The sequence below is a fragment of the Aedes albopictus genome, chromosome 1 (genome assembly GCF_035046485.1).
Source record: "Aedes albopictus strain Foshan chromosome 1, AalbF5, whole genome shotgun sequence".
Classification (NCBI taxonomy): domain Eukaryota; kingdom Metazoa; phylum Arthropoda; class Insecta; order Diptera; family Culicidae; genus Aedes; species Aedes albopictus.
Window position 1 is genome coordinate 283,522,536 of NC_085136.1, and position 15,395 is coordinate 283,537,930.

Sequence of the window (15,395 nt, forward strand, 5' to 3'; positions counted from 1 at the left end):
GCTTCAGAACTCGACTACAGATAATCAAGTCCGACCTGTATCTAAAACAGTAGCCATTACTGTATTGGGGAATGTCTCACACGTCACAAACGAAATCATTCAGTAGCAGAAACCGATTTCGAGAACCTTTCTCTTATCTATTCTTACAGTAAAACAAAACAACTTTATCACTTTTCAGCATCTGTTTCTATTGTCGCATACGCAACAAAACATTCTTTCCTTTATAGAACAAACCATCACCAACCGCTTCTACGAATCGCAACTTCTTATCATCTGTAACGTAGCTGATAACACCTCGTTCTCCGCCAGCAGAGTTCTTCCAGTTGCGATTGCGACCGTGGTAGCAGATCCATCCCATTCACAGCTTGTTCATCATCCGGTTCTGGTACTTCAGCTCGCTTATATCATCCCGGAAGCCATCGCCGGCCTGTTTCGCATGCGACCGATTCAGGTTCACGTTCGCTCCCCTGGGGTACTTGCTGTGCTCGAAGTCTCGTGACACGCTGCGCCGACTGCTGTTGTTGCTGGTGGTGTCTTCCGCGTCGAAGCTGTGCTGCTGCCGGAGGCGGTTCTTGAGCTGCTGCTGCAGCTTCCGGTGGATGGTTTGGTCCAGTGGAGTTGGATGGTGATTGTTGGCGTGGTGGTTTGTGGTCTTGGGTCCGAATTGTTCAAGGATCGTTCGACTGATGAGGCGACTGTTGGTGTAGATGTAGATTCCGGACGCTACCGTTAGTAGGAATAGGGTTATGAAGACGCCCGTTAGGATTATCCAAATGGCGTCTGAGCGGGGTTGCGCAATAGGTAGGGGATTCGGGATGGATGTTGTAGGTTCTTCTGTAGTGGACTCCGGTGTGATGGGTTGACTAGTAGTGGTTTCTTGCTGCAAAGTTGTTTGCATTGTCGTTGATGTTGTAGTTGGCGGTGTGGGAGTTGTTACAGTAGCTGTTGAAGTTGGACGAACAGTTGTGGAACTAGTCGTAGTAGTAGTGCTTGTAGTGGAAGTCGTTGGAGCGACAGTTGATGTTGTAGATGGCCTAGGTGTTGTGGATGTTGTAGTGGTAGTTGCTGGTGCAATAGTGGTTGTTGTTGTTGGCATTGGAGTTGTTGTCGTCGTAGTAGTAGTTGGTTGAGTTGAAGTCACCGTAGTTGGTCTCTGCGTAGTAGTAGTAGTAGTACTAGAAGTCGTAGTTGGAGTCGTCGTAGAATCTGTTGATGGTGTACTATAGAATTCATCCAGTTCTTTGCAAAACTGTTCCTGAACCAACGAGTTGAACACTGTGACATACTCAATGGCCACGTTTGCTCCGCTAGTCATGTATACTTCGATTTGCAACTTCGCTCGGCGAATTTCCCGCTCCACTCGTCCGACAAACAAACTCCAGGTATTGGTCGCTTGCTGCGAACTCCAGCGCTGCACTACCATCGGTTCACCGTCCTCCAAATGATCCATATCCAATATTCGAAGCGTCAATGTAGACGTCGTCAGGAACGTCAACTGATAGATCAATCGTATTTCCGTGAACTCATGCATGTAGAAAACATCTTCCGTTTCGCAGCAGCTGATTCCAAAAACTTCATTGCTCAAATAGTAGATAATGTTGTCTCGGTAAGGTTTAAATATTTGTGAGTTGGCGTACGTTTTCAACCGAAAAATCTCGTGATCAGTTCCCGAGCACTTCTGCACTTTGCTTTGCGAGATGTCATTGAAATCAATGCGCTCGCAAATGGCATCCAATGCCGAGACGCAAGTCACTTGCCAACTAATTAAAATTGCAAACAATCCAAATTGCTTCCTGTACATTTCGATTCCTTCCGAACCGGGCAAATTTCCCGACGAAACTGAGTCGCAACCGAGCGGATACGCAGCTCGTATCTTGTCCACCTTCTGCCATTCAGTGTCATAGATCTTATCGATCTTCGAGTACGACACGCCCGAAGTGAGCGCGAAACGGTGATAAACAGTTATGTTCTACACAATGGATAGCCTCTGGAGAACAATCATAGGGGGAATTTGGAAGAACAGTGTTGTCTGGCCAAGCAATATGTATGTGTGGAGGATTGACGGACAGGAGAGTGATAGGTGCCAAATTTAGCCGCATTTTGAAGTTTGATAACGGAGATATGCGATGTATTGCGATCGATTCAGATTTTTTTTATCTTTTTTGTTTAGAAATGGCAGAGTGTGTACTGCACCGTGCCTCTTAGAATATGAGCTGTATCCTAACGAGGAAGGACGTAAGCTCTTCTACACGCAGAAAAATGGCGCTTGTTTAAAACAATAAAACGCATGGTTGAATTACAAACTGAGAATTTACTTATTCCAAAGTTATATTGATTTGTTTTCAGTTAGAGTTTATCATTAAAAACAACCGTTTACCATCATTTCATATAATGTCAAAAATTTCATTTGTTTCAACAAAATAAAAACCATAAACATGGTCCGAAAGCACTCACACATCTATAAAATGCTAACCCCAACATCGCCACAACACGCAGAAAAATAAATTGTAAACACAATTTAATTCTAGTTCAAATCAACCGATTTTTCAGTTTACTATAGCGACAAACTAATTTCTAGTTTAAACTGAACTTTTCTATTGTTTGATAATACAAATATTTTCATTTGTCGAAATTTTTGACAGTTTGTTAAAACAAACAGATATGGTATTTTCAACATGAAATAATGGATTGATTCAAACGACTGCACTTTTGCCATTAACAACCCCGGAATGTGATTGTATTGGTGACGGCAGCAACTGCGGCAGCTCGAAAATCTATTTTTAGACCGTCGGTAAGCGGATGGGGAGGAGAATGACTGAAAAAAAAGACAAAAAAGGCGAAACCAATCAACTTTTGTGGATGCTGTCGTGAGTACCTGCGCGGTATCCATCACGGCCAAAGCTGCACTAGGAAGTTGGCGTGATGGATTTGCTACACCTTCTTCGTTGTGGCGATGTTGGGATAAGCACTTTATAGATGTGTGAGTGCTTTCGGACCATGTTTATGGTTTTTATTTTGTTGAAGCAAATAAAATTTTTGACATTATATGAAATTATGGTAATCGGTTGTTTTTATCAATAAACTCTAAATAAAAACAATTAAATATAACTTTGGAATAAGTAAATTCTCAGTTTGAATATCAACCATGCGTTTTATTGTTTTAAACAAGCGCCATTTTTCTGCGTGAACGAAGAAGGTGTAGCAAATCCATCACGCCAACTTCCAAGTGCAGCTTTGGCCGTGATGGATAACGCGCAGGTACTCACGACAGCATCCACAAAAAGTTGATTGGCGACTTTTTTGTCTTTTTTCAGTCGTTCTCCTCCCCTTCCGCTTATCGCTGTCGCAGTTGCTGCCGTCACCAAAACAATCAGATTCCGGGTTTGTTAGTGGCAAAAGTGCAGTCGTTTGAATCAATCCATTATTTTATGTTGATAATACCATATCTCTGTTTGTTTTAACAAACTGTCAAAAATGTCGACAAATGAAAATATTTGTATTATCAAACAATAGAACAGTTCAGTTTAAACTAGAAATCAGTTTGTCGCTATAGTAAACTGAAAAATCGGTTGATTTGAACTAGAATTTAATTGTGTTTACAATATATTTTTCTGCGTGTATGAGTTTTAAAAGGATATCTCACCATCGCACGCTGTTTCCAAAGACCTTAAAAAATAATTAAGAGGACATTTAAAGAGGATATCAAAGAGAGGTTGTAACACCGTACCTGTCCAAGTAAGATTTTGCTAACCAATTAATCTTGTAGAGGTTTTGAGACCCTCCATAAAACCTTATATCTTTCATTTCGGTTTTACGATGGTTCTAATGATTCTAACTTCTTATAGTCGATTTGACTAAAAAATGTTGCTTGGAAGGAGGTCCCAGGGGGTTCAGAGGGTACCAGGAGATCTCAGGGGCTTTTCAAGAGCGTTCCAAGAGCATTTGATGGATATGGCTATGGGGTATGGCCACTCGGGGTGATATTCTCAACTGGATAACGTGCACTAGTAACGAAAGCGTCCTTTGGAACCGCAAACTCTAACATCTCCTAGCGTTACCCTTGGTCTATTCGGTGTGTTGAAGATTGCAGTTGGCATCCTCTGGGGGATACTTCCTGCCCCGCTGTTTTCTTCCTCAGTTGGTGACTTCTTCTATTGGTGACTTGCCTTCGCGCTTCCGCTGTTCGACTTGTCTCACTGGCAGTCATGGCTGATGAGAGTTGCATCTCAGCTTCTTCGGCTCTTTCTGCCGTATTTATTTTATTTTTCTACTTTTTAACTGCCGATCCAAGAGCTCCTTGGATCATAATGGTCCACTGCACGAATTTATTCTGGCCTGCTTACTCTCACAGAAAATTGGAGTTTGAGAGGTGTCGACACCACCCAAACGTCAAAATTCGTGTGAGAGTAAGCAGGCCAGAATAAATTCGTGCAGTAATCCATACCAAGGTTATTGTGCACGTTGCTTCTTTTATCGACGTATTCGTGTAGCTCATCTACCAGTTTTTGGCTACCTCTATGCTCTGTTCTCCTATTAATGCCTGCTTAATGCCAACTTATAATTGGACCAATGTCCTTTGCGTTGAACACTCCAGATGTTCGGGCTAAGGCACATAGGAAACGGTACCAGGTTTTTTATAGAGACCCCACAGATCCCAGAGTCTACTGTTGAATTCCCGCCACATCCTATGCATCCTTTGCTTGGTCTGTCTGAAAGCTGGACGCTCAGTCACTCGCCGAACGAAGAAACAAAGGGGGTAATTCACACGAGCTTCCCAGCTTCCACCGGTTCTATAACATTTACCCGAAAACCATTTACCCGAAAGACACTTACCCGAATGACATTTACCCGAACGTCATTTACCCGAATGCGACAAATACCCGAATGCGACAAATACCCGAATGCGACATTTACCCGAATGCGGCATTTACCCGAATACGACATTTACCCGAATGCGACACTTACCCGAAAAATAAAAAAAATATGGGGATCAAATATGATTTGTCAATAATAAATATGTTATGGCCCGGTATCATACACTATCAATCCTGAATTGCCTGTTCAGCACTTTTTTTGACGAAAATAGTACAGCAGAACTATTTCGGTAGCTTTGGTAATCGATTTTACTGAGGCTCAGTACACCAACTGCCAAAACTTGGTGCAAAAGGTAAACAATGCAGTACAGCTGTATACAGCTGTTCTATTTTCGTCAAAAATTTACTGAACACGGTATTCCAAATTAAGTGTGTATAGCAGGCTTTGGTTAGACCTAAAAATCATCAGACTGAGTGATCATCAAGCAGTCTAGTACAGGACTAACTGGCCGTCACAATGCTATTTTAATGAAAGGATTTTTGTAAACATGCTGTTCTTTTACGGCTCCATCCAATTAACCCGAACGCCAATCCGAATCAATCAGGAGGTCGCCCAAAAAATGCTCACTGTGAATAGCTTATTAAAAGTTGATGAAACTTAATCAGTTAGAAAAGGGTAACCCTTGGGGAAATCTGTTACAACGTTGTCTTTCATGAACAAGAATGGTTTGTGAAAACGTAAAAAGCAAATGCAATGCATTTAAGAAAACTATGACGAAGGGAGCGGTTTCAAATTCAAACAATTTCCCTAATGTGATCTTTTAAAATTTGCTTGAACATTTGCTGTTTGCGCTGATCACAAATCATATTTAAATAATAAAATTTCCCTTCTTTTTATCATTGGCTGTTCTTTGGTGCTGTAAAATGCTGTTGCAATATAGCTGTAAATATTTATTTAGAATTCTCCTTCTCAAGATATGGCTGTACTTTCGAAATTGTAGTTATTGCTATAAAAATCAAGTATTTAAATCTGAAATGTTCCCTTCTTTCAAATGTTGACTGTTATTTTCATCATAATTCATTTGTTACGGAATATTTGCCCCAGACCTTGTCAACTGGCTGGCTTTTTGATGAATGAGAATGAAAAAAAAATCGTCCAGCCATTCGGCCAAAAAATATTCAGGTCGAAAGTCATGAGGATGAATGCTAAATTGTCATTAAGAATTATGGAATGTTCTTAGCATAACTGAAGAACATCTGAATGTGAGTACTTTTTCATTACCAAGCTATCACATTTTTTTTAACTCAGGCTGCTTTGAGCTACTTATATAAACTTATATACACGGTCACAAACTGGCAGCCATACCGCAAGTATTATCCACTTCTTCTAAGATTTGCCTTCTTTTAAAAATAGGCTGTTCTTTCGAATTTACATTGTCCACCCGTGAACTGTTGATGAGTTGGTCGGCTGGTACTGACTAAACTGATAATTTTTCCATTGAATTTATTCCTTCTTTTCATAAGAGGCTACTTTTTTGAGTTGGAGTTGAAATGTTATATAGTTAGTTGCGGACGAACAACTAACTCCATAGGAGACCCGTGAATCCATCTTTCTACCTATATCCTTTAGGGAACCCATTCGGGGAAATGGCTTTTGGAATAATGTCCTATTCGAGGTTATGATGGCATTCGGGCCATGGCATTCGGGGTAATGGGGTAGAGTTTCTTTTACAGACATAGTATCACTGTGTTGTTTGGTGGCCAAACTATTACCTATCTTTCGAAGATTTTCCCTTCTTCTCTTTAAAGGCTGTTCTTTCGAGTTTCACTGCTGCATATTTTGTTGGCGTTCGAACTAATAACTGCACAACAAACATTGTTGCTGTACAATAGAAGAATAAGCTTAATTTTTGAAATTTTGCTTGAATAAGCTGTTATTCAGCTACCATTGTTAGTTGGGATGCATATAAGTTTTGACCTTCTTTCGATTATATGATGTTCTTTTAAACAAACAGAGATTTCCCCTTCTTTAAATCATAAATTGTTCTTTGCTTATCTAAAGAACAGCTTATACATCAAAGAAGGGTAAATATCTAGAGTGAACGCTAACAGCGTAAACACAACAAATGTAAGCTGCAGTGATGAGTTTTATTCAAGCATATGCCCTGTGAATTCCTATCGCGGATCATTTCAGAGAAAATTTGATAAAATGGGTTCTTGGGGAACTTGATATTCAAAATGCTTTTCTGATCCACAAAACAAAATAATACATGTACTTTTTAAATTGTACAAAATAAGTGAACTTTATTCACAAAATCATAATTATGCATAATAATGAACTATTCGGGTAAGTGTCGCATTCGGGTAAATGTCGCGTTCGGGTAAATGTCGCATTCGGGTATTTGACATTCGGGTATATGTTACATTCGGGTAAATGGATTTCGGGTAAATGTCTTTCGGGTAAATGGTTTTCGGGTAAATGTTATAGAACCGCTTCCACCCGTCTCGCAGAATACGCCTGTACCTCTGAGATCCCAGGATTGCTCATGGGGTACCAGAAAGTCTCAGTATCGTTTCAGAAAGCCTAACAGGTGAGTTTCAGGGTGTCTCTGGGGGATTCTCGGGGATCTTTAAGGCGTTTCAGAGGTCTCAGGGCAGCTCTAGGAGGCCAATAGGGCACTTCAGAGGGTCTCAGGGGCAATCTCAAGGGGGTTTCGGAAGTCTCAAGGGGTTTCAAGGAATCTCTGCGGGACTCCAGGGGGTCTTAAAGGTGCTCAAAGGAGTCTCAACAGCGATTCATGGGTCTTAGGGGCGTTTCAGAGGGAGGTTAGGGGAGCTCAGGTTGTTTTAGAAGGTATCAGAAGATTGAAGAGGGTTCCACGGAGACGGTGCCTCAGGAGCTTCAAGAATTCTCCAGGGGGTCTCAGGGGTATTCCAGGGTGTCTCAGAAGGGCTTTAGGGGGTCTCAGGGGCGATTTAGGGGTTATCAGGAGATTTCAGGGGGCTTCAGGAGCTTGAGTCGCGTTTCAAGGCGCCCCATATGGTTTCAGGTTGTCTCTCTGAGGAATTCCAGAGGGTATTTAGGGCACTTCAGCGGGTCTCAGTTCAGAGGTCTCAGTAGGGCTTCAGACATCATACTTCAACGACGAGGTATTTAGGGAGGCGCTCCGTCGCGAGCGATACCTACTCGCTTCAACCCTCGATCGATCGCGCTGTTGTATTTTGTACAACACGATGAAAAAATCTCGCTTTTTGTATTCAGCATTAGCGTGGTGCTGACGTTGGTGTCCAACCGCGCGAGCTACGGAAGGTTAAACGGAGACGAGCTGATGGCGGTGCTCTCGCTTGCATGCGATGCGACCATGCCTAGGCGGGTCCACCCTAGAAATGGGAGACCACCTGGTGGACTCAAGCGATTGTGCACTTGCGTCGCTCCTGCGTACGGGCTAGGCGGCGGATGCAGCGAGCACAATCTGAGGAAGAGCGAAACGAACGGCGGATGGTGTTCGCCGCTGTCAATGTCGCGCGGAAGACCGAGATATGGGCAAGCAAGAAGGCCAGGTCTCTATCAGAGTGCCAATGCGAATCCGTGGGGTGATGCCTACAGGATCGTGATGGACAAGACGAGAGGTGTAATGGCTCCTACAGAACAATCTCCACAGATGTTGGAGGCGATCATAGAGGGGATGTTTCCCTCCATGATCTTAGCTCTTGGCCTTTATTCGTAAGACTGCCGGCGACTGGGGCTGGCGATGAGGAGAGGGTCACCGATGTGGAACTTGCGGGGATAGAAAAGTCCCTTAGCGTAGGTAAGGCCCCAGGTCCGAACGGAGTTCCGAACCGGCCCTTAAAAGTAGCTATTGCAGCTGCTCCCGAGATGTTCAGGTCTGATATGCAGAAATGCCTGGACGAGGGAGTTTTACCAGAAGAGGCACAGCCTGGTTCTATTGCCAAAGGCGGGGAAACCACCCGGAGACCCGTCGGCATATAGATCAATATGCTTGATCGACACGTTATGTTCAACTCAGGAATCACAGAGTGGCTGTGATTAGAAAGTGTCTAACTGAAAATGTATAAATAGCAAAATCAGCCCCGTTAAGCCTTCTGGCGCATGGGCCTATCAAATAAAGAAAATATATATAAAAAAATACAAAAACCACGACACAAGAGGCGTACGCAGGACTGCCAGGATGACCTCCGTGGTCAAATGGCAGCGCGCGTGGGACAGTTCCACCATAGGAAGGTATGGACCCATAAGTTGATGCCGAGAGTATGTATTTGAATTAACAGGTGCCATGGGTAAGTAACATTCAACCTGACATGCTGATTCTTCCGAATGTTTGGTTTATGCTGGTTTAGAGGAAACGGCGGAACACGTTTGGTTCGTGTGCCCTCGTTTTCGCCCAATGTGTGACCGCATGCTTGCCACATGCGGGGAGGACACAACTCCGGACAATCTTGTCCAGAAGATGTGTGGGGATGAGTTTGGCTGGAACGCCGTTTCAACGGCTATCACCCACATCGTCTTAGAGCTACAGAGAAGGTGGCGCGTGCACTCGGAGAACCGCTAGTTCAGATGCGGTACAATAGGTGGTTCAGCGGTTGGGAGTCGGTTTCGTAGGTCATACTGGTGTCCTGCGGTCGAAATCGACCTTCGATTAAATGGCCGCGGAGAGAAGATCCTAGTAGCGTTGCTGTCGTACCGTCGGTCTACTGGGTTTGATCCGAGCCCGCGGTTGGAGATGGGTCCCCGGCAAGGGTCGGGGCAGGTGATACCCTACTGTTTGCAACCTTCGGGTGCATCTGATAGGCCCTGAAGGGTAGTGATACCCTTCCTTACGGGCAGGTCAGATCGGGTTGCACGTGGGCATCAGTTCTTGATGTCTGCCAAGCAGTTGGGTGCGGGCGGAGTTGACCCTGCCCGCCTTCCGAGGACAAAGGGAGTGGCGAGGACCACTCGGGAAACTGGCTAAGCGTCAGCATGTTACCGTGATGGGCTCTTCAGAGCGAGTCATCGATGTTCGTTGCTGCTAGGCTACGCAGCTGACCTTGAGGGTGCGATGTGCACTAGCTCCTCTCTGAAGCAATGCCTTCTTGGTGGTTCCGGAGAGACGAAGGGTTTGGCGACCATAGGAATGTGTTTTAGTGGGTCGAGGAGAGAGTAGTCCTGGCTTTTACTTTGTTGTAAAAGATTGCCTTACTACCGTAACCTTCCTGTTAGGGCGACTGTTGTTCTGTGGAATTCATTACCAAGCTACATGAAAAATCAACGGTCTATATTTGTGTTCAAGAAGCAATGTCAAGAGTATTTTGATTAGTCAAGATTGGATAAGGTAAGAAGAAAGTGTGTATTTTAATGTGTTATTTTTATTATAATTATGATCAAATTAGTGATGCCCAAATCCATGCCAAAAAGCTGTGTAGCATTTAAAAGACTTTAGTCTTAAGCTATCGGAGAATAAATAAATGAAATGAAATGAAATGAGCAGATTTTTCCTCTTTTGGTTTAGAAGGAAAAAAAAGTCATTTCCGGGGGTATCTAAGGGGATTTCAGAGGGTCTTCAGGTCGCCTCAAGTGGTCTCAGTGGCATTTCAGGGGTCTCAGGAGCAGGGATGTTTTGTATCCCATACAAAAATTGGGTGAAAAATCTGTATCCCATACAAAAATAAAAAAGCCCGCCTAGCTCAAAAATCTGCATTTCATATAAAACGAAATCTGTACGGATGCTCAAAAATCTGTATAATACAGATAAATCTGCTCAGGAGGGCTCCATGAGATCTCAGTGCCGTTTTGGGTGGTCTCGGAGGAAGTTAGAGGGGCCCAGGTGGTTTTAGAAGGTATGTACCAGGAGATCTCAAGGGCGTTTCAAGAGGATTCCAGGGGGTTCAAGTAGGCTCCAGGGGTCTCAAGAGCATTCCAGGGTGTATCAGGGGAGTTGTGAGGTCTCAGGGATGTTTCACATGCGTTTAAGGAGGTACCAGGAGGTTTCTGGGGGTACCTGAAGTTCTCAGGAGCGGTTCAGGGGTACCAGGAGGTCTCAGTCGCGAAACAGGGAGTCTCAGAGGATTTCAGGATGTCTCTGGGGGATTCCAGAGGGTCTTTCGAGCGCTTCAGTAGTTTTTAGTAGTAAATTTGAACCAGGGTTCCTGATTTCCACTTTTCATCTTCTTCCCCATTCGAAGACAGTCAGCAGCGAACGGTTGTCGCTTGAGTTCGTGTGTGTGCTTGTCAGCGACGACAGCAAACTCCGGCGAACGGTGGGAAGCCACACTTGGAAATTATTCATTCGTCCACATTCGCATCGCAAGCGAATGCGATTCGTGAGTGATGCGATTAACATTGTGCATACGAATTATTGATGTTTTCGAATTATTTTCTTGGCTAATCTAGCATTTCAGCGACAATACAGTAAAAATGTATGCATTACATGCAGAAATTCTCTTCTACTTATGATAATAGCCGCTTCGATCGCTCACCAGTATTCTTCACCATTCGCCATTCATTCATTCGCTTGCGATCCAAACTGCGACAAATGGCAACGAATATTCATGTCAAGCAGATGGCTCATCGCTTCCCACTGGTGATGGGGTTGCGTGTTTGATCACGACGATCCGTTTGCTGCATCTTTCTCGATTCGCTTCAGCAAAGAGGAGTGAATATGAATGGAGTGAAGCGAATATACCGATCCTTGATTTGAACAAATTCTAATTTTTCACACACTTCAGTAGGTCTCGGGGGCAGGGCCGTGCACAGAAATGGCGCCAAGGGAGAGGTTTTTCCTAATTTCGGCAAAAGGCGAAGGGGCGCCTTACAGAGGTCTCAGGAGATCTCAGGGGGTTTCAGGGGAGCACATCCTGAGTTATGACTGATAAGGCCTTACTTGCGGGAAGTTTAAATTGCTGTGCACGCGGTATCGATTCTTGATACTTGTGGTGCAGTTGGAAGCAAGTGTGGTGTCGACCCTGTCTGCCTTCTGAGAGAAGTGGTAAAGACCACTTGGGAAACTACTTTGGTGGACTCCCCAAAACGTGTCATCGATGTTCATTGCTGCAGTCTCTGGGGTGTTTCAAGGGGGATCCCTGGGGGTCTCATGGGCGCTTCAAAATGTCTCAGGGACGGTTCAGTGGATCTCAGGCGGGTTTTGGGAGTTTCAGGGGCGTTTTAGAAGGTCTCAAAGTCTTAGGGGGTTTTATGTTGTTTCACGGACGTTTCGGGGGCTCCCAGGGGTTTTCAGGGGGGGACTACGAGGTCTGAGAGCGATCTAGAGGGCTTCAGGGGAGTAGTAGGGGAGCTTCTGGAGGTCCCAGGAGCGTTTCATGGGGTCTCTGGAGGTTTCCAGGATGGTTCCTAAGGATCTTAACGGCATTTTAGAGGAAGATCTCATGAGCATTTCTGGTAGGATATTACGAGGTCTCAGAAGGGTTTCAGGGAGTTTCAGGGGGTTTCAGATGGGTCCAAAGCGTCTCAGGTGCGCTTCGGAGCACTTAACAACAAACGTCCCAGCACACCATGCACTAGAACTTCAGATGCACTATTTTAGAAGAACTTCAGATACACGTTAGAAGAGGTTAGAGAGTAGGTGCAAAAGTCGGCTATTGTGGCGGCCATCTTGGGATTATAACGAGTCTGTCCTTAAGAGCGTTTCGGGGGGCTTCGAGAGCATTTGGAGGGAGGGGTCTCAAGGGTATTTCAGTCCCGTAGGGTTTCAGAGGGGTACCTGGAGGGCAGTTATCATTTCAAGGGGATTTAAGAGGTGCCATCAGGAATCAGGAGGTCTCAGGTGCGTTCCAGTAGTTCCAGCAGGGCTCCAGGGAGTCTCAGTCAGAACGCCCTCAAAAGTTCCTGAAACCCTCAAGTGTAAAATCAAACTGGGATTTCAAAACGATTGTTCTCAATAGGACGCTCAGTAGGTTCCTCAATATATTTCATCATCAAATTGTTCATGTTTGTGTATCATAAGAACCGTGACGTAGATAAAATCGCGCCTCATAATTTGGCATGTTCGCAGAAGCTCTAATGCTCCTAAATGGGTATGCAAATCCCAATCCTGCTGACAACCATTGGAACGTGATCCATTTTCACGCTTTATTTATTGCCCAACTGTTGATCGAATGACCTCGTGCAGGTCAGGATCCAAACTCTGGAAATACTTCCCCTCCAGAGTACGTGACCATCCACATCGAAATATCCTTAAGGTATATCTCACTCTCACCTCGATTCTCTTCTTAACTTCTCGCATATTCATTTCCCGCGCTTACTTCCAGCATAATCATCAGCAACCATCATGACTGTAATCAGTGCTCAGACGGGGTGGAAAACAGCTGGTCCGTTCATCGTTCTACACAGCAACAGAGCAGCAACGTGCAGTCAGTCAGTCAGTGGGGCGTTCTAGGTCGGACTCGCTTTCCCGGAGAGGCGTCCGCTCCGACGAGAGCGACGATGATGCAATTCACAGACTGATTCCATCCCCCTGCTGCTACTGAGTGGTGGAACCCCACGTTTCATCCGACGACGACGACGGATCGCTCCCAGAACCGGGTCGGTCGGGGGGATGTTCGATGATGATGCTTCCCAGCCCCGACAGGAACCGTTTGGCAGTCAGTCAGCTTCAAGCTTTCGGTGGACGATGTTGCGCGCCCTTCTCGGTGGGACCCCAAAGTGCCCAAGGTGCTACTTGCTACTGCTGCTGCTGGTGCTAGTACTACACACCTCCACAGTCAGTGGGGTGCCAGTCAGAGTCAGTGTGCCCGTTGGTAGTGCCGTCGCGGGGTAGGCCGTGTGTACGTGCGTTCCGCTCTTTGGCACCTAATTTGAGGCCAGGAAAATCGTGGAAAAGCGAAGAAGAAAAACGAGTTTAGGAAGGATATTGCTGTATGGCGGCAGCCCACCACCTCAGTCGAGAAAAGGATAACTGTTGCGCCATCGAAAAACGTGGCGGAAGGAATGTCCACGAAATTCTTTTTGCACTGACTGTGGAACCGGAATTTGGGTACCGGGCGAGCCGAGAGACGCACGAGTGGCGCGATTTTTTGCCTCCAGTTCTAATTCCGGTGGCGGATGACGGCAACGGCGGCGGTGCGTGGCAATTAGAGGGAAGAATGTTGCCGATTGCTCCCAAGCGTGTGACTTTTTCGCACTGTGCGGTTCATTTGCTTCGAGGGGTGTTGATTTGAATGTAATGAGTGTGGGTCGAGCCGTCGGTCATCGAGCGGCGGGTGGTTGTCGAATTCTGGTTGCGATGGCGTGGGAAAATCGCGATTAGTTGCCGGCGGTCAACGGCGGACGAGCTGAGCTTCTGACGAGTGCTGCTGTCGAAGGCGTGTTAATTGATTGGTGATTTGTGACACGGGAAGATTGTTTTTGATGTGCAATAGTTTAGATCGTTTGAGAATAAGATGTTTAAATTCAATGTTGAAAATCGATATCAATTTATTGTGGAAGTAAGTGTAAGCCGTTGATGTTAAATGTTGATGTAAGAGTTCTATCACGCAATCATAAATATCTAAGTATTATATATTACCGGAAGCCGGTTTTGATGGAAGAAATTGTGTAACTGTGAAACAAACTTAAGAAACATATAGACATCGTACCAACAGAAAAATGTGAGTATTCATTTTTAAACTAATTTTGAGTTTGCATCACGAGTGGAATCTAGTCTTCAACACATAACTTTAATTTCTACATACATTGAAAATGTAAATCAATATTAGAGAATATTTAAAAACGCAAAAAAACTTTTCAAAACTAGATGATGATAACATGTGATAAAATGGAAGTACAGGCATGTTCCTAGCTAACAAATCCGTCAAGTGTTTTGGTTCATCCAGTAGGGTAAAAGCTCCCTTAGTGGAGATAGTACCAATAGTGGTGGTAGTGCCAATTTAGCACTATTTCGAACAAAAAGCTAGCAAATGGCATTTTTAATAGATGCATTATAACTAATTAATAACATTAATTCAGTTTTGTGTTCAGGATTTACCGAAAACCCTATTTTAAACAATTATTTTCCTTAAATTTTTTACTCCTTTGCACCTATAGTGGTGGAAGTGTTCCTATTGTGGTGGGTCCCATAAGAATTCAATGGGATGCGCCACTATAGGAACCAATGTTAAATTTTACCTCCATAATAGGAACCGTGTACCTATAGTTGGTGCAAGTGATTTATTAGCAAAAACTGAAATAAACAATGGTTTTTACATTTTTCCTAGCAAATTGAGGTGAAAAACTACCGATTAACGTTTTCAGACTTTTTATTTTGTGGTAATATCAATTTTATTCAATTATTTTTCTACAAGGAACTACTAATAGCACCACTATTGGTACGTTTACCCTAATGAACTGATCAAGAGTTTTATTTTACATATGAAGTTCTAACTATTTTCAGAACTTATTTTTCTTATTTTTATATGGTGTTTTTTTGGTAACCAAATTCATTTCCGAAGCTACCACAGCTGCCAGGCTACTGGTTTTTACCGAGGTATCATCGATCTGTTCAAGTGTTGGCCATCTATTCAAGTGATATGGTAATTTTGATGGTTGCCATGGGGCTGCGATTGAAGTTCGCGGCTACCGCAGAGTGA

General features: G+C 44.2%; 1 long non-coding RNA gene across 2 annotated transcripts in view; it reads left to right on the top strand.

Moving 5' to 3' along the window:
- Positions 1-12,840: 12,840 nt before the first annotated feature.
- The window catches only part of LOC134285678 (uncharacterized), a 470,596-nt gene continuing 468,041 nt past the window's right edge, over positions 12,841-15,395 (top strand). For both annotated transcript variants that reach the window (XR_009996532.1, XR_009996533.1), the window contains exon 1: positions 12,841-14,417. This is a non-coding gene — a long non-coding RNA (uncharacterized LOC134285678). The remainder of the gene's footprint in view (positions 14,418-15,395) is intronic.